The sequence below is a fragment of the Phacochoerus africanus genome, chromosome 10, assembly GCF_016906955.1.
Source record: "Phacochoerus africanus isolate WHEZ1 chromosome 10, ROS_Pafr_v1, whole genome shotgun sequence".
NCBI classification, from domain to species: Eukaryota; Metazoa; Chordata; class Mammalia; order Artiodactyla; family Suidae; genus Phacochoerus; species Phacochoerus africanus.
This window is the reverse complement of record NC_062553.1, coordinates 1,627,598-1,646,684: the sequence shown is the minus strand read 5'-3', so window position 1 is coordinate 1,646,684 and position 19,087 is coordinate 1,627,598. Positions and strand designations below refer to the sequence as shown.

The window sequence follows — 19,087 nt, the reverse complement described above, 5'->3', positions numbered from 1 at the left end:
ATTTACATCTGAAATTTCCATTGTGAAATAAAATTCAATTAAAAAACAAAATAAAAAAATTTTAAAAATAAAATTCATATTTTATGGCAAGACAAGAAAAATTTAAACATAAAAATTCTTCTCTGCCCTTTGGCCTCCTCTTTCCCCCACTGTGTCCCGTGTATCTGCATTACCCACAGACCAGACTTCCCCATCAGCAGGAGAACCTGCTCAACCATAAACAGCAACATCCTGTCAGCACCAACAAAACTAGTCCTTAAAAGATAACATTCCTGGAGTTCCCATCATGGCTCAGTGGTTAATCTGACTAGGAACCATGAGGTGGCGGGTTCGATCCCTGGCCTCGCTCAGTGGGTTAAGGATCCAGCGTTGCTGTGAGCTGTGGTGTAGGTTGCAGACGCGGCTCTCAGATCCCGCGTTGCTATGGCTGTGGCGCAGGCTGGCGGCTACAGCTCCGATTAGACCCCTAGCCTGGGAACCTCCACATGCTGTGGGTGCGGCCCTAGAAAAGGCAAAAAGACAAAAAAAAAAAGATAACATTCCTCCTTGACTTTGTAAGGGATCACATGGCCCACCAGGATAATGCTTAGATCTGGACTGTGCCAAACTCTCTGTAATGACACATCATCTGATATACAGTCCTCTTCGCAAGAAACTCATATAAACTGTCTTGACGTCTAGCAGGCAGAACAGCTCTCAGAGCTTTCTGAGACACTCTTTCCAGATACTATCCTCAAATCTGGCACAAATAAAATCTTCCAATTCTTTCTTAGATCGACTAATTAATTTTTCGTTGACACCATTAGGGTCAATTAATTTGTCTGTCCACCTATTAATTTCTCTACTGAAGTCTAGATGTGTTTATTCCTACAAATTTGAAAAGACAGTACACCTACACTGACCTTTTTGTCATATTTGACATTCCCAGGCTATTCTTTAATTTTAGTTTTCAATGAGCAAATATGTTAACATTTGACATATTTAGACCTGGAAAACTTCTTTTGAACTCTTCTGCCTTTTTTTTTCCTTTTTTTTTTTTTTGTTGTTGTTGGTGGTGGTGGTGGTGGTGGTGGTGGTTTTTTTTACTTTTTAGGGCCTCGCCTGCAACATATGGAGGCTCCCAGGCTAAGGGTCAAATCGGAGCTGCAGCTGCCGGCCTAAGCCACAGCCACAGCAACACCGGATCCTTAACCCACTGAGCAAAGCCAGGGATCAAACCCGCATCCTCATGGACACTAGTCAGGTTCGTTATCGCTGAACCACGATGGGAACTCCTGAATCCTTCTGCTTTTAAAGAGAAAGTTATCATTTCTTCATAGGCAGATGTCTAATAAAATGTTCCAAGAAAGTTTTAGGCATTATCTCTGATAAACACTATTTTGCTTTTTCTCCACAGTCTCTATATTTTAAACATTTCTCCTGAATCCATCTGGAATTTATTTTGATAAATGTTTTCTAGTTATTGCATTCCCAGTCACCCCTCCTCCCTGGAGATACAGCGTGTGCTTCTTCACTCCCCACCGACCTCACTGACGAATGTTTCAACTCTGCACCAGCAGCACCCCACTACTGCCTCATCATCTACAATGCTGTCTTTTCCACCTCAGTCTCCTCATTTGCAATAAAATATAAATCATGTTCCAAGGTTGTTGGCGCAATTAAAAATAATAAGTGTAAAATACCTGGCACAATGTCTGGCACAAGTGGATACCCCATAAACAGGAAATATTTTAATTATCTAACATCTGATAAAAGTAATATGCTAAAAAGCTCCTTTCAAAAACTTCTAGAACATTAAGTTTAACCAACCAAAACTTAAAATACATTATTTTATGAAAAATAACATCCTATAAAATTATTGTGTTCTAACTAGTAACACACGTAGCGCAAACCAGTAAGTAAAGTTTCTCAGTCTAACTCAATCCCTAAACCAACATTGCAGTGGAGCTTACCGAAACAGACTTGGGTGTGGTTCTGAACACACTCTGGGTGAGGCCACTAATGATAAGCCAACCATCTGTTTAACTGAAAAAATTTAAGTGAACTTTAATGCACCCTTATCCTGTTGATATTTCCAAATATTTATCTGTCAGATAACAATGGTACAGAAAGAAACCGGCTTGGGTCTTCCCTGAAACTCCATTAGCCTCTCAATGCTAAGCAACTGACAACTGTGCTCAATTCGTCTGTGGCGTTTAGACCCTAGGGCCAAGCCACCTGGGTTGTGATCCTAGTTTAGCATTTACTAACTATATAAGCTTAGGCACATTTCTTCATCTCTCTCTATGCCTCAGTTTCTTCACCTGTCAATGGGAATGACATTAATATCTACTTCCTTGGTTTAGATTAAATGCGTTAATTTATGCCAAATGTTTTACACAGTGCCTGGCACACAGTAAGCCAACAGGATAAATGGTAGCTGTTATTATTACAAGCAGCAGTATCTTTAAAGACTGACTGAATCCCTTTAAAAAGAGCACTGGAGAACAGTCCATGATGGCACTGACGGACTGTCTTTCGTGACACCTGCACAGGGACACACGGCAGCAGCACTCTTGAGAGCACCTCCTACAGACTGTATTGCGGCTCTGTACCGTCAGTTTTCAATACAACGGCTAGACTGCAAGCTTACTGAGGCAGGAGCTATTACAGTGCTTTACCTTCCAAAATTCCCAGCACAAGCTCTCAACACAGATCTAAACGGATGCTTACTAAATTAACATAATAGAAATAAAGGGCAATGAGACAAAACTTTAGAAGTTTCCGTGTTCAGCCTCAGAAGGCGTCTGGGAAGGCATCTCATCATTTTACAGACGATAAAACTGAGCCAACTGGAGCCAAGCAAGTCCCACGTGCCGGCCAAGCTGCAGCTGGCTCCTTCCTGCACCAAGAGCATCGACACACCCCGTTCACTACGCTGACCCGCAAACTGTGCACTGCAGGACCGCCTCATACTAGGTGTGCTTTTCTTAAGTTTTCAACCAACACACAACCACGACTTCCCTTACTGACAAATACCACCTGGAGACCTCAAGTGAGGGAAGTATTTTAGAGAACCTCTCGAATAAGATTTTCCATAAAAACAAATGTTATTTGCATGTAAGAAATACATAAAACCTCCAAAGGCTAAACAACAACAGCTGGAACCTTAAGAATGAAACTAGAACTCTGAAATGGAATCATTCACAAAAAGTGGCATTACCAGAGGATAAATGCCAAAAATCTGCACCTCGGAGTTCCCTTCGTGGCTCAGCAGCTAACGAACCCGACTAGGATCCATGAACATGCGGGTTCCATCCCTAGCCTAGCTCAGTGGGTTAAAGATCTGGCGCTGCCATGAGCTGTGATGTAGGTCACAGATGAGGCTCAGATCCCCCAGCATTGCTGTGGGTGTGGTGTAGACCAGCGGCTACAGCTTCAATTTGACCCCTAGCCTGGGAGCCTCCATATGCCGCAAGTGTGTCCCTAAAAAGCAAAAAAAAAAAAAGTAAATGGATCAAAATAGGTATACCAAGCAAACGCCGTGTTTGTGTTTTTCGGTTGTTTCTTTCCAACCAAAAGAAAGCTGGAGTATCTATATTAATTTGTGACAAAAAAGACCATGGGAAATAAAATCATTTATTTAGAATGGAAGAACTATCCTAAATTAATGATAAAAAAATTTCAATTCAACAGAAAGAGGAAAAGAAATATATATATACATATGCCTAATAAGATGGTGTTAACTCACATGAAGCAAAAATGCAAGGAAGAAATTGACAAATCTGCCATCATGAGTAGATTAACCCATAATGGGCAGATTAACACCAAAACATTGCTTAATTATTAATAGGCAAAGCAATCAAAAATAAGTAAACAGTAAATTTAAAAAAATGTAATCAAGTTAGATCATTAGACGTGTATAGAACCTTGCACTTCCCTGCTTTCCAAAATGAATCTTTTAAAAATCCATATTCTGGAATTCCCGTTGTGGCGCAGTGGAAACAAATCCAAGTAGGAACCATAAGGTTGTGGGTTCAATCCCTGGCCTTGCTCAGTGGGCTAAGGATACAGCGTTGCTGCGAGCTATGGTGCAGGTAGCAGACATGGCTCAGATGTGGCGTTGCTGTGGCTGTGGTGGAGGCTAACAGCTAACAGCTATAGCTCCGATTGGACCCCTAGCCTGGGAACCTCCATATGTTTCCGGTGTGGCCCTAAAAAGCAAAAAAAAAAAAAAAAAGACTAACTCATGAGAAGTTAGAAAAATAATGGAATAAACTCCAAGCCAATGAGCAATCACACTATGCTTTACAGACACAATTTCTAATCCTTGAAGTACTCTGAAGGTTAGATTATATAGCTACAGATGTCCTGATTTGTTTAAAAGCACAAACCACATTCCCCTTCAGGGGAAAGAAAGGTACTTCACATAAAATGTAACTCATGTATCCATTCTTGCAACTATCATTCAGCCTTGAATGTTACTGAGAAGAAAGGTGATGTCATGGCTCTTTTCACAGCACAATGAAATCTGGGGTCAAGAGCCAAAATAACATACCAATAACTCATTTTATGAAAAAGGTAGTGGCAACTTTCCATAGTTGTAGTCAGCAAAAATTTGCACTATTTTCATAGGGATTCTACTTCCCCAAGTGCATTATGAAGTAATCAAAATAGAAATCATCCACCAAGAAAAAGTAAAACATACTTTAGAACTACTAACTCGATTTTTATAAAACAGAATGATGAAAATAACTGTGGGTGAGTGAAGGAAACGTCTTAGTGATCTCGGCGGCTCTAACAGGGATCCCCTTATGTCCCTACAGCGAAGGCCCTAGCGGCAGTTCCTGTGTAGTCATCGTCACAGGCTTCCTCTCTACCTGACCTGAAGTGCCACAAGCCCTCCAAGTACGACCTCTATTCCTGTTATGTTTGATTCCCAATGCCCAGTGCAACATCCTGGGCAAAAAAGACCTTGGCACACTGAAGGTCTTTTTTAAAAGTTCAATGAATTAGTAAGTCGCCTAAATGCGACTACTGTCATTTATGAACTAGAAACAAAGAAAATTCATACTATCATCACTTGACTAAAAGCCGTTGTGGCTCAGCAGAAACGAATCTGACTAGTATCCATGAGGACGTGGGTTCGATCCCTGGCCTCACTCGGTGGGTTAAGGATCCAGCGTTGCCGTGAGCTGTGGTATAGGTTGCAAATGAGGCTCAGATCTGGCGTGGCTGTGGCTGTGGGCAAGCAGCTCCAACTCCAATTCAGCCCCTAGCCTGGGAACCTCCGTATGCCACAGGTTCAGCCCTAAAAATAACCCCCCCCCAAAAAAAAGCTGCAAAAGAAATGTTTCCCTGAAGAAATTACCTGCTCTCCAAAACAGTCAAACAACCTATACAGAAAACAGAGCACATTCAATATTCCAGACATCCTAGCTCAGTGACATTTCCAGCGGCTGCACTGTCATAGTACATCATGCCTCAGTTATTGGGACTATGCTCAGAAAAAACTGAGACAGAGAGTATCGGAATGGTGGAGAAATCTAGTTCCCCTAAAGATGAGTGGACTAACCCCACAGCTCTCCTACGGAAGCAGACACACAGTCCAAAGGGAGTTCATCCCATGAGACTCAAGCACCATGCCCGCCCTCCATCTTGCCTGACGCTCTATGCAATAATAACCTGATTAAGGGTATCACCTGGGACGAGGCTGGCCTGTTAACCAAAATATTCTTAAATCTTGGAAAGCATGGTTTAACCACAAAGTTCCTGCTAAGATGCAAACACACCTGTAACAAACAAAAATACCTCTGCACAGAGACTTTTTTTAAAAGTGGGAGGAGCTGGTAAACAGGGCTCTTGACTGCTTTTCTGTGCCTTTCCCTCCACCATCTGCTTCCCCCACTAACTTAGAAAAGGAAGAAAGGCGAGGAAATGCACCCTGACAGCACACATGTGCTACATAAGCTCCAAAGCTGTCTCACTGACCCCACAACACTAACATTTAGACAAGACTATTATTATTACTACTTCTGTTTCAACAGAAGAAAAAAAAATGAGGAGTTCCCATTGCGGCTCAATGGTTAACGAATCCAACTAGGAACCATGAGGTTGTGAGTTCGATCCCTGGCCTTGTTCACTGGGTTAAGGATCCAGCATTGCTGTGAGCTGTGGTGTAGGCTGAAGATGCACCTCGGATCCAGAGCTGCTGTGGCTGTGGTATAAGCTGGCAGCTACAGCTCCGATTTGACCCCTAGCCTAGAACTTCCATATGCCACAGGTGCATACCTAAAAAAAGCTCCCCAAAATTAATTCATTATGCCATATCAGATTAAGAGAAGGGGGGAACAAAGTGTTGCAGACAGGACATTCTAAAGATCCCTCCCAAGTGATGGCCCCGTCTCCCCATGAAACACTGAAAGCTGCTATTATTCCAGGGTGTTGAGGAGGCACAGCTGGAGTCAGCATCCACCTCGCCCTGTCTCTGAGGGCAGGTTGGCCCTAGTCCGCATATTCCTGCAGGCTCCATCCCCTGCATCAGCCTGAAGCTCCCAGGCCCCAGGAGCTCCCAATGCCTCGATGAAGAGCTAATCTGTTTTAATATAGGTGACAATACTTTGGGGGCATATACTGCTATGGTCAATTGTATAAACTCGCTTTTCCAACCTCCTGAAACAGTTCCTAGGCTTATATTTTGGGTAATAAAGTTCAGAAATATGGCTAATAACATATATTGTAATATATAACAGCCACTTGCTAGGTACTTTCATGCGTTCAATTCATTTCATCCTCACACCAGCTGCATAAGACAGGTACTACGCCTGCCTTCATGTTGATGTAAACACTTTCGAATGTGGGGAAAATATGCAGTTGGTGGGAGTATAAACTAGCCTTTTTTTTTTTTTTGGCTTTTGTCTTTTCAGGGCCGCACCCGAAGCATATGGATATGGAGGTTCCCAGGCTAGGGATCTAATCAGAGCTATACCTGCTGGTCTACACCACAGCCACAGCCACGCCAGATCTGAGCCACATCTGCAACCTACACCACAGCTCATGGCAACACCAGATCCTTAACCCACTGAGCAAGGGCAGGGACCGAACCCGCAACCTCGTGGTTCCTAGTTGGATTCATTTGCGCTGCGCCACAATGGGAACTCCTAAACTGTCATAACTTCTTATGGAGGGTCATTTGGAAACAGCTATGGGAACTAAAACTACATATATACTCAGATAAGGCAATTTTTTTTCTGAGAATATGCCTACAGATATACTTCACAAGACCCAAAGACAAAGATGCAAGAATATTAACTGGAAAAGTTTGTAACAGGGAGTTCCCTTGTGGTACAGTGGGTTAAGAATCTGGCATAGTCACTGCATTGGCTCAGGTTACTGCTGATGTGGGTTTGATTCCTGGCCCAGGAACTTCCACATGTGGCAGGAATAGGGGAAAAAAAGTCTGAACAGTAAAAATCGGGAAGCAAATATATATCAGTGTAGCAGTGATTAAATGATAACATACCTGAGACCATTAAAAGGATGAAATAGATTTAGTGTGCTGCTATGGAGCATCTGCCAAGATGTATCAAGGAGGAACAAAATCAATATCATTATATGTAACAATTCTTTTGTTTTGCTTTTTAGGGCCAAACCTGTGGCATACGGAGGTTCCCAGGCTAGGGGTTGAATCGGAGCTACAGCTGCCGGCCTACACCACAGCCACAGCAACGCAGGATCTGAGATGCAGCTGTGACCTACACTGCAACTCACGGTAATGTCAGATCCCTGACCAACGGAGTGAGGCCAAGGATCCAACCTGCAACCTGTACCCTCATGGATACTAGTCAGATTCATTTCCACTGTGCCACACTGGGAACTCCAACTAGTCAGATTCTTAACTGGCTGAGCCACACAGGAACTCCCACAGTATTTCTTAGCTAATCTCTCATTCTGGAACATAAGATCCAAGAGAGGGGAATGACTGTGTCTGGTTCCCTGCTCTGTCCACTGCGCCTAGAGTAGTACCCAACGCATAGTAGGTGCTCAATAACTACGTGTGCAGAGATAGGACTGCAACTTAAAAAAGCTACAGAATGGAAAACTTTCTCACAAAGTAAATTTTTTTGTGTGGTACTTTTTTTTGTCTCTTTGCCTTTTCTAGGGCCACTCCCGTGGCATGTGGAGGATCCCAGGCCAGGGGTCCAATCGGAGCTGTAGCCACCAGCCTATACCACAGCCACAGCAACACAGGATCCGAGCCGCGTCTGCGACCTACACCACAGCTCACGGCAACGCCGGATCCTTGACCCACTGAGCAAGGCCAGGGATGGAACCTGCAACCTCATGGCTCCTAGTAGGATTTGTTAACCACTGAGCCATGACGAGAACTCCATTTTTTTTAAATAATTTTTTATTATAGTCGATTTACAAAGTAAGATTTTTAAATTACCGTTGATATTTTATCCTGCAGAGCAGATTCTCAATACAGTGTTCAGTTAAATGTTCAATGTCCTACAGAGTCCAGTCCTATTCTATCTAAAAATGTCTTTTTTTCCCCACGTTGCTTAAATTCATATAAAATCATGTCAAAATATGCTCAACACTTTTAACCTAACAGGCATCAAAAACATGCCATACATCAGTCATGACCATTGTTTTAAAAGGCACCTCTGGAATAAACAGAGCTCAAAGGTCGACCTGAATTAAACTTGCTTCCCTTCATTCCTTCCAACTCAAGTCTTTTGCGTGGAGAAGGTCAGAACAAGGGTTAACTATTAAACAGTTTTGTTAAAGTTTAATGTTATGCTATGTTAAGATTCCTAAATATTTTAAGGAGCCACATGATAGCTAGTAAGCACTGAACAAACTAAGCAGATATTAGCATGTCTACTGCCTTACTTAACCAAATCTTAGATTCAGTTTTTAAAATCTTAGAAGACAGGAAATTTAAGAAAGGACACCCCTCTTACTTGCCAGAATAACCTCCCAAAGCACAGTGGAAAATAAAACCAAAATGATTTACAGGATTCACAGATAAAGTGTTATTGTCATTATTTTAGTGACTTTAGATGTCAAGGAGCCTAGAAATTTAATTTATGAAAAAGAAACAGAAAATGTTGCCGTTTACCATCTCCAATACAGGGAAGACTTAAAGTCCTACTGTTAACATAACACAACAAAGCTTAAGAACATTTACAGGGGAGTTTCCACTGCAGCACAGTGAGTTAAGAATCCAACTGAGGGATTCTTTCCGTCGTGGCTCAGTGGTTAATGAATCCGACAAGGAACCATGGGGTTGCGGGTTCGATCCCCGCTCAGCAGGTCAAGGATTCAGTGTTGCCGTGAGCTGGGGTTTAGGTCACAAGATGCAGCTTGGATCCCGCGTTGCTGTGGCTGTGGCGTAGGCCAACAGCTATAGCTCCAATTTGAACCCTAGCCTGGGAACCTTCACATTCCACGGGTGCTGCCCTAAAAAGCAAAAAAAAAAAAAAAAGAGAGAGAGAGAGAATCTGACTACAGTGGCTTAGGTCACTGCAGAGGTACAGGCTGGATCCCCAGCCCAGCAGAGTGGGTTAAAGGATCCAACATTTAACACAGGTCACAGCTGCAACTCAGATTCAGTCACTGGCCCAGGAATTTCCATATGCCATGGCTGCAGCCATAAAATAAAATTTGAAAGAAAAAAGAATGTTTATAGGAAGAAATAATGATTCAAAACCAAACAATGTAAAATTTACAATGTATGGAATCCAATTAAAAAAAAATTAGGAGTTCCCGTCATGGCGCAGTGGTTAACGAATCCGACTAGGAACCATGAGGGTGCAGGTTCGGTCCCTGCCCTTGCTCAGTGGGTTAACGATCCGGCGTTGCCGTGAGCTGGGGTGTAGGCTGCAGACGCGGCTCTCAGAACCCGCGTTGCTGTGGCTGTGGCGCAGGCCGGTAGCTACAGCTCCGATTCAACCCCTAGCCTGGGAACCTCCATATGCCGCGGGAGCGGCCCAAGAAATAGCAACAACAACAACAACAACAACAACAAAAAAGACAAAAGACAAAAAAAAAAAATTACCCAGCAAAGAAGCAGGATGACCCATATGGGGGAGATAAATCAATAAAAAACAACCAGAACTGAAAGAGAAGTTTAAAATTAGTGCACAAGGTCACTAAAATGTTAGTACAACTGTGTTACACATGTTAAAAATCTCACGTAGGAATTCCCAGTCTGGTCCAGCCGTAAGGAACCTGACTAGTATCCGTGAGGACACGGGTTCACTCCCTGGCCTTGCTCAGTGGATTAAGGATCCGGCATTGCTGCAGCTGTGGCGCAGGTCACAACTGCAGCATGGCAATGATCCCTGGCCCAGAAACTTCCACGTGCTGCCAAGTGTGCAGGTGCAGCACAAAAAAAAAAAAAAAACACCTCACGATATGGAAGATACAAAAACAATACAAATTAAACTTCTAAAGACGAAAGCTACAACACGTAAAATAAAAAACTACCCTGAACAAGATTAGTGTTAAATTAAACACATAAGTAGTGAACATGAAGACAGAGCAATTTTTTTTAAATGGCCAAAATTTTCTCAAGTTTGATGAACTCTTTAAACCCACAGATCCAAGAAAGGAGCTCAATGAACCCCAAGCATAAGAAATATGAAAAAAACTACTGAACATAAAAGCACACCAAAATAAAATTGCTCAAAATCAGTGAGAGGAAAAATCCTAAAAGCAGCCAAAGAAAAAGGACATGTTATATAGAAGAATAAAGATAAGGATGACAGCAGACTCCCTGTAAGAGGCGATACAAGCAAGAAGACAGTGAAGCAACATCTTTAAAGGAAAAACTGAGAGATTTTAGCCCCAAGGTTTTAAGTTCCAAGTCATTTGGTTTAAATCTGTAATTCTGTATAGCAAGCTTCTGTAACAATGGTACCTCTGAATTGCAAGCATTACATTTTCTCAACTCTCATCTCATTTGGCGAGATGAGCTCTCATACACGCAGCATCTGCTTTTTCAATGTGTTAGACCCAAAAGGCATAAGGTAAATAACTGTTGGGGGTGCATTTAAGAGAAGCTAATATGCCATTAGTACTGGCTCCTCTCTTATTTTTGCCCCCAAGTACATTCTAAATATGTGGTAATAATCACACCCTTGAGCAGCATCTATTGCTCACAAAGTACCTTTTCAATCATCATATTCTCTGAAGTAGTCAAGGAAAGTATTACCATACCCACTGCATAAATGGGGCAACAGAAGTTCGGAAAAAGGGAAGTGATTTATCCAAGGATGTGAGGTGGAGGAAGTGATAAAGGTGAGGGGAGGAAATATCTTGCCATTTTTTTTTTCTTTTTTTTTTTTTTTTTGATTTTTGCTTTTAGGGCTGCACCCACAGCATATGGAGGTTCCCAGGCTAAGGGTGGAATTGGAGCTGCAACTGCTGGATCACAGCCACAGCAATGCCAGATCCAAGCCGCATCTGCAGCCTACACCACAGCTCACGGCAACACTGGATCCTCTGACTTACTGAACAAAGCCAGAGATCGAACCCACGTCTTCATGGTCATGTTTGTTACTGCTGAGCCACAACAGGAACTCCAGCTTGCCATTTTTTAGATTCTTCCTCTGGGCCAGGTATAATGTTAGCTTAAGGTTAATTTGGCAGGAGTTCCCACCATGAAGCAGAAGGCTAAGGATCCAGCATTGCCTCCGAGGCGGCATGGGTCTGGTCCCCAGCCTGGTGCAAATGGGTTAAGATCCAGTGTTGTTGCAGTGTGGCAAGATCACTGCTGCACTTTGGATTCAAGCCTTGGCCTAGGAACTTTCACATGCCACAGGGGTAGCAAAGGAAAAAAAAAAAAATTGGCAAAGTACACAACCTGGTGTAACCAGGTCTTTCTAACTTCAAGTACCTCTTTCTATTAAACCACAACTAAAATATATTAAAGAACAAACAAGATATAAAATTTCATTCTGGGATAGCACTAGAATAATGAAGTTGAAAATTCTACTCAAAGAGAAGTAAAGCAGCCTTCTTGAAAAGAAAGGAGTTCCCGTCGAAGCTCAGTGGTTAACGAACCTGCCTAGCATCCATGAGGACATAAGTTTGATCCCTGGCCTCACTCAGTGGGTTAAGGATTCAGCATTTCCGTGGGCTGTGGTACAGGTCACAGACATGGCTCGGATCCCGAGTTGCTATGGCTGTAACTCCAATTCGACCCCTAGCCTGGGAACCTCCATGTGCCTCAGGTGCGGACCTAAAAAGACAAAACACACACACACACACACACACACATATACACACACACACACGAAAAAGAAGGAATAGTCATTATTCCATTTATTCTAATGACCAAGCCCCCAGTGAACACCCTGCAACCAACATCATGTGGCATCTCAGGACAGGATTTCTCTTACACAGTTCCTTATTGCAGACCAAAGCAGGATGCAACCAAAGAAAGCCCACCAGCAGACAAAAACAAGTCCAGGAGGCTGATGCCTAGATTAATCTAATGATAAAATTTAAACTCTGGGAGTAAATAGTAAATGATGCCCTGCCCCAAGCTAAATCCAGCCTGATGTCTGTTTTTATAAAGGCCACAATCTAAACTCGATTTCTAAAGGCTGAAAAAAAAATACAAAACATAAATTATAATTTATGATAGACATGAAAATCAATTCAAATTTATTTGAATAGGTTATTTATTTATTATCATCTATGGCTGCTATGGCTCTGGTTCAACCCCTGGCCTAGGAACTTCTGCATGTTGAGGGCTTGGCCAAAAAATAATAAAAATAAAATAATATCAAATCTAAAATATGTATTATCTGGCCCTTTACAGAAAGTTTGTCTACTTCTGCTTTAAGAGAACAGATGGGCAGTGACCTGAGCTGCTGCAGTGACAACATCAGATCCTTACACTGCTTTGCCGCAAGGGAACTCCTTCTTACTGTGTCTTGAGTACTGTGTTTTAATAATCTGTCATGAACACGGTAATCCTGAGTCCACTGCCAACACTGGTTAAAGAGGCGACAAAAGTAAGGCCATAAAGCAGTGGCTGTTACTCAGGGAATGCATCTGAATCACCTGGCCCAAGGTTGGGATTCCAGCAGGTCTAGGTAGGACCCCTGTGTGTTTACTTACGCCACTGCCATAAAATATGGCTACAAAAAATTTAATCTAAAAAAACTTCTCCTTCTCAAAATGCCAACTTTTTTTCTTTACCCACAGACACAGCAATGTCAGATCCAAGCCACATCTGGAATCTACACCACAGCTTGCTCCTTTAACCCACTGAGCAAGGCCAGGGATCAAACCCACATCCTCACTGATACTAGTCGGGTTTGTTACCACTGAACCACAATGGGAACTCCATGACTACTTTTTTAACTATCATTTTCTCAAGTGTGTCAATTACACATAGACTTAAAGAGACATCTTAAATCATTCATTCGTTTCACAAATATTTATTTATTGGGTGCCGATTGTGAATCTCCTTAAGTGCTCAAAACACAGCAGAAGGGAGTTCTCTTGTGGCAAAGACGTTAAAGGATTGTCACTGCAGCAGCTCAGGTCACTGGTGTGGCACAGGTTTAATCCCTGGCCAAGGAACTTCCACATACCACCTCTGTGACCAAACAAACAAACAAACAAAAAGACATTGCAGGAAGCAAAACCAAGGTGTTATAACAGATAAGACTGGAGACATGGGAAGACAACAAACCTTGAAAGCCTGGTCCTAAAACTTGGAATTTTGGGGCCACAGAGAATCACTGAAAACGCTAAACCAGAAAGTGTCATGGTCTAATCTATGACACAGAACTCATTCCAGCAGGAACAGAGAGGGCCAGCTTAAAAGGTAGATAAATACAATCACTGCCTTAAGGAAGTAAGATTCTTATGGAAGAGAAAAAAGTAGAGATAAATAATTAAAGGACATGAGAAACATCTGATTTAGTGAATAACAGGGAAAAAGTACTTTAAGAGAGCAGTTAAATTCTTTTATTCCTTTTTTTTTTGTCTTTTTTGCTATTTCTTTGGGCCGCTCCCGCGGTATATGGAGGTTCCTAGGCTAGGGGTCGAATCGGAGCTGTAGCCACCGGCCGACGCCGGAGCCACAGCAATTCGGGATCCGAGCCATGTCTGCAACCTACACCACAGTTCACAGCAATGCCGGATCGTTAACCCACTGAGCAAGGGCAGGGACCGAACCCGCAACCTCATGGTTCCTAGTTGGATTCATTAACCACTGCGCCACGACGGGAACTCCAAATTATTTTATTCTTTATTCTTTCCTCTATTTTTCAGATAATTAAAATTATGAAGAAGGGGAAATTAATCTTTATGGAATTATCCCAGCTAATAAATGATGGAGCTATATACTTAAAATATCAATATGTTTTGGAGTTCCCGTCATGGCGCAGTGGTTAACGAATCCGACTAGGAACCGTGAGGTTTCGGGTTCGGTCCCTGCCCTTGCTCAGTGGGTTAACGATCCGGCGTTGCCGTGAGCTGTGGTGTAGGTTGCAGACATGGCTCAGATCCCGAGTTGCTGTGGCTCTGGCGTAGGCCGGGGGGGCTACAGCTCCGATTCGACCCCTAGCCTGGGAACCTCCATATGCCGCAGGAGCGGCCCAAGAAATAGCAAAAAGACAAAAAAAAAAAAAGAAAAAAAAAGAAAAGGGAGTTCCCGTAGTGGTTCAGCGGAAACACACTAACTAGTATCCATGAGGACGCAGGTTCAATCCCTGGCCTTGCTCAGTGGGTTAAGGATCTGGCGCTGCCTTGAGCTGTGGTGTAGCTCACAGATGTAGCTCAGAACTGGCTTTGCTGTGGTTGTGGCTGTGGCAGCTGCAGCTGCAGCCTCAATTTGACCCCTAGCCTGGGAACTTCCATATGCTGCAGGTATGGCCCTAAAAAGCAAAAAAAAACAAAAACCACACACACACACACAAAACCTGAATCTGATTATGTCTTTAGCTCTAACTATATTAGATTAAATTTACAGCAAATTCTTTGTAGTTAAGCTACAAAACAGAATAAAATGCAGACTGTGTAATTCCACAAGATAAAACATCAATTTCAGCAACAATTATCAATATGTTTTGGAGTTCCCGTCATGCGCAGTGGTTAACGAATCCGACTAGGAACCGTGAGGTTTCGGGTTCGGTCCCTGCCCTTGCTCAGTGGGTTAACGATCCGGCGTTGCCAAAAAAAAGAAAAGGGAGTTCCCGTAGTGGTTCAGCGGAAACACACTAACTAGTATCCATGAGGACGCAGGTTCAATCCCTGGCCTTGCTCAGTGGGTTAAGGATCTGGCGCTGCCTTGAGCTGTGGTGTAGCTCACAGATGTAGCTCAGAACTGGCTTTGCTGTGGTTGTGGCTGTGGCAGCTGCAGCTGCAGCCTCAATTTGACCCCTAGCCTGGGAACTTCCATATGCTGCAGGTATGGCCCTAAAAAGCAAAAAAAAACAAAAACCACACACACACACACAAAACCTGAATCTGATTATGTCTTTAGCTCTAACTATATTAGATTAAATTTACAGCAAATTCTTTGTAGTTAAGCTACAAAACAGAATAAAATGCAGACTGTGTAATTCCACAAGATAAAACATCAATTTCAGCAACAATTAGAAGAGAGAACAGGAGTTCCCGTCATGGCGCAGTGGTTAACGAATCCAACTAGGAACCATGAGGTTGCGAGGTTGCGGGTTCGGTCCCTGCCCTTGCTCAGTGGGTTAACGATCCGGCGTTGCTGTGAGCTGTGGTGTAGGTTGCAGACGCGGCTCAGATCCCGAGTTGCTGTGGCTCTGGCGTAGGCCGGTGGCTACAGCTCCGATTCAACCCCTACCTGGGAACCTCCATATGCCGTGGGAGCGGCCCAAGGAAATAGCAAAAAGACAAAAAAAAAAGAGAGAGAGAGAACAAAAGATGGAGAAGCCTATAGTTTAAAACAAGTCACAGTATAATATAGCATTGAGATCCTGATTCCAAGAAATTACGAGTAATCAAGAAAATTTTAACACTGGTTGGATATTTGAAGGTAACAGGAAATTGTGTGACAGCGGTATTTGTATTTACTTTTTTTTTTTCTTTTTAGGGCCGCACCTGTGGCATATGGAAGCTCCCAGGCTAGGGATAAAATCCGAGCTGTAACTGCCAGCCTATGCCACAACCATAGTAACACCAGATCCGAGCTGCACCTGCAAAACCATGCCGCAATTTGTGGCAACATGGGATACTTAACCCACCAAGCAAGACCAGGGATTGAAACCACATCCTCACGGACACTATGTCAGGTTCTTAACCCAGTGAGCCACAATGGGAACTCCTCTATTTACCTTTTGAAAAAAATGTATAAAGATATACATACCGAAATATTTAACTAAAATGATATGACCTCTGAGTTTGGGGTACAGATAAAGCTAAACTGGCCATGAGTTAATAACTGCTGAAGCTGAATGAGGGTAAAGAAGGGCACATGTGGGAAGAATTAAACACATAAAAATAAATAAATAAGTCCAATTAAACACTAAGTTTCACATAATAAAAACATCTTTTTATATTAACTTGTCAAACTGTTAAAAAATTATGACAAGATGCAAACAATTATATGTAAAAGGAATAAACAAGGTCCTACTGTACAGCACAGGGAACTACATTCATATTCTGTAATAAACCATAATTGAATAGTAAAATAAAAAATTATGACAAGAAAACTTTAACACTGGTTGGATATTTAACTTGGGGCATTTTTATGAATCTTTTAAAGCCTAGCAGTGTTTTATGATTTAATGCAACAAGTACTCGAAAGAACTGAAAACTAATAATCACCTACAGAAACAGCTTTTATGGTAAAATCAGTAACGCAAAACTTAACACCAAACAAAACCTCACCATATCGGATAACATCAAAGAGTTAAGGAGGTGAGCTGGACTTTGAAAAACTTAAGGTTTCCAAAGGAGACAGGCTGGGGATGGGGGATGGGCTGGGGGTTGAGGATGGAGATGCTATAAAATTGGGTTGTGGTGATCGCTGCACAGCTATAAATGTAATAAAATTCATTGATTAAAAAAAAGAAAGGAAAAAAAAGAAAACGGTTTGCTGAATAAATTATAGAGAGGAAACTATCCCATCTTTTTGGAGACTGGGTAGAATTGAAATTCATGTCATTCAGTGAGTCTCTGTAACTAAAACCACACAAGCAGTAAAAACAAATCATTTGTCCTGCCGTAAACCACATCAAAACTCTGAAAAGCAGCTCTGCTGCCAAAACCATCAACTTCCTCAAAAAACAACTTTACTATTCTAGTTTCCCCCCGCCAGTCAGAATCAACAGGGTGTGTTAAGACCATGGATTTTTTAAAAGCAGTTTACGTACGGGCTGGCATTTGCTCCTCAATTAAAGATCCCAGTTAGGTCAATCCCACCCTGGTACGATTCAGCCTCTCGGCCTGGGATGCCCTCCCCCTTTAGCCCTGTGGACCGCCTGCTCACCCACTCAGACTCGCTTTCACTGGGCGCCTCTACTGATGTGTTTTGCGAAGACAGAGTAGACCTTTCAGCAGCCTGTTTCCCATCCCCATCAAGATTTAATTAATTTTTCACACCCCCAAAAAGTCTTTTTGTAATAGCACTGGATACAGCTATCAGCTATGTTTTTGCTTCCTGGGGACATGACACATTGCTTTATGTCATTTAGGCATAAAATCACATGGTCACACCACCAGCAGTTTTAGGTTAACCAAAATATTTATTTCAAGGTAGGTACGCATGAAGTGAGCACAAAACCCTACAAAATATCTTGAGCCATGAATTGCAAGAGCGAAAATAAAAGCAACCGTTTAAGGCAAAGACCCTCTGACATCCCCCAAAATAAACAAAAAAGGCAGGCAGGGAGGGAGGAAGGGAGGGAAAAGACCACCCGCGCCTCCTCTAATAAAGTTGCAGGACAAGCCGATTACCATCCGGGGGCAGATCGGCCTTTCTCTCTCGGCAGAAGCTGTCGTCTTTTAAAACACGGGAGCAGACGGGCAGGATTCGGACACCGGTGTCCGCCTGCTTCTGTGCGCGAATCCCGGAGCCGTCGGCGCTGCGAGCCACGGGCCGGGCCTCGGCGAGCAGCAGGCGGACCCAGCGTCCGGCCCGGACCCTCCTTTTGCACACGGACGCCCGAAGCCCGCCACCAGCCCGCAGACCCACTGCCCAGGCGCTCCCACAGGCGAGCCCGCAGCGCGAAGGGCGAGCAGGGCGCCGGCCCCTCCGCGCCGCGTCAAAGCCAACGGCCGAACGGCGGCGACGCCCCCGGGACGGCCAGGCGCCCCTTCCCGGCGTGGCCCCCGCCCTCCGCGCCGCCACCGCCTCCTCAGGCCCCGCGGCCAGGCTGGAGCCCCTGGGCCACCCCGCCGCGCTCGGGGGCCCGCCGCGGCCCTGCGCACGGGCCTCACCTCAGGGGCGAATCGCGAGCAGCGCGCGGGCTCCCAGGTCCGAGTGCGGCCGCCGCCCGTCCGCTCCAGCTCCGGCTCGGGCTCCGCCCCCTGTCCGCCGCGCGCAACCCCAGCCCGCAGCCCCGGCCCGCCCGGCCTCCCGCCCCCTCAGCCCTCAGCCCTCAGCGCAGCCCCAGCTGCCGGAGCTGGGTGCGGCCTGCGGCGCCGCAGCCCAACAACACACCACCCCATAGGTCCAGCTGTTGACGCACCGTCCAGCAACACATCCTACGATTGGCTGGTTACCTGAAGCTGGTGGACGCGGCTGGGCGTGACCGGGGCGGCGAGGGGCGGGGCTTGGGCGGGCGGGGTTGCCGCTCTCAGTTGCCGCCTTCGGCTTAAGTCGGCCTGGGGCCGGCTCCGCCCACCGGCCCCGCCCTCCCGCTGCGGACAAAACAGGCTTTAGCGCGTGGGGTCGGTGCGTCGCAGCCCCACTAGCCTCCTCATCGAAGCAGGCCGGTCTGGATGTGCCAGCGGCGTCCGCTTACCCGGAGCCGCTTGGTCACTCGTGCATTGTCGCCGGTCTGGTCCGTGGAGGCCTCCTGCGGGCCTGGTTCACCCGATGCTCTGGAGGGCGAGCTTCTCCCTGTCCGCCTCTCCCACTTCTTCAGCTGGACCCTGC

At 44.4% G+C, this 19,087-nt stretch overlaps 1 protein-coding gene across 14 annotated transcripts in view; it reads right to left on the bottom strand.

The window, feature by feature from the left end:
• Positions 1-19,087, bottom strand: part of ADD1 (adducin 1) — an 81,761-nt gene extending 62,674 nt beyond the window's left edge. For 8 of the 14 annotated variants that reach the window (XM_047799432.1, XM_047799435.1, XM_047799429.1 and 5 more), the window contains exon 1: positions 18,427-18,536. The gene's annotated coding sequence lies outside the window, so the exon portion shown is untranslated. Of the gene's footprint in view, positions 1-17,943; positions 18,338-18,426; positions 18,537-18,953 lie in introns of those variants that run through there. The other 6 variants (XM_047799436.1, XM_047799441.1, XM_047799440.1 and 3 more) reach the window with 3 other exon arrangements.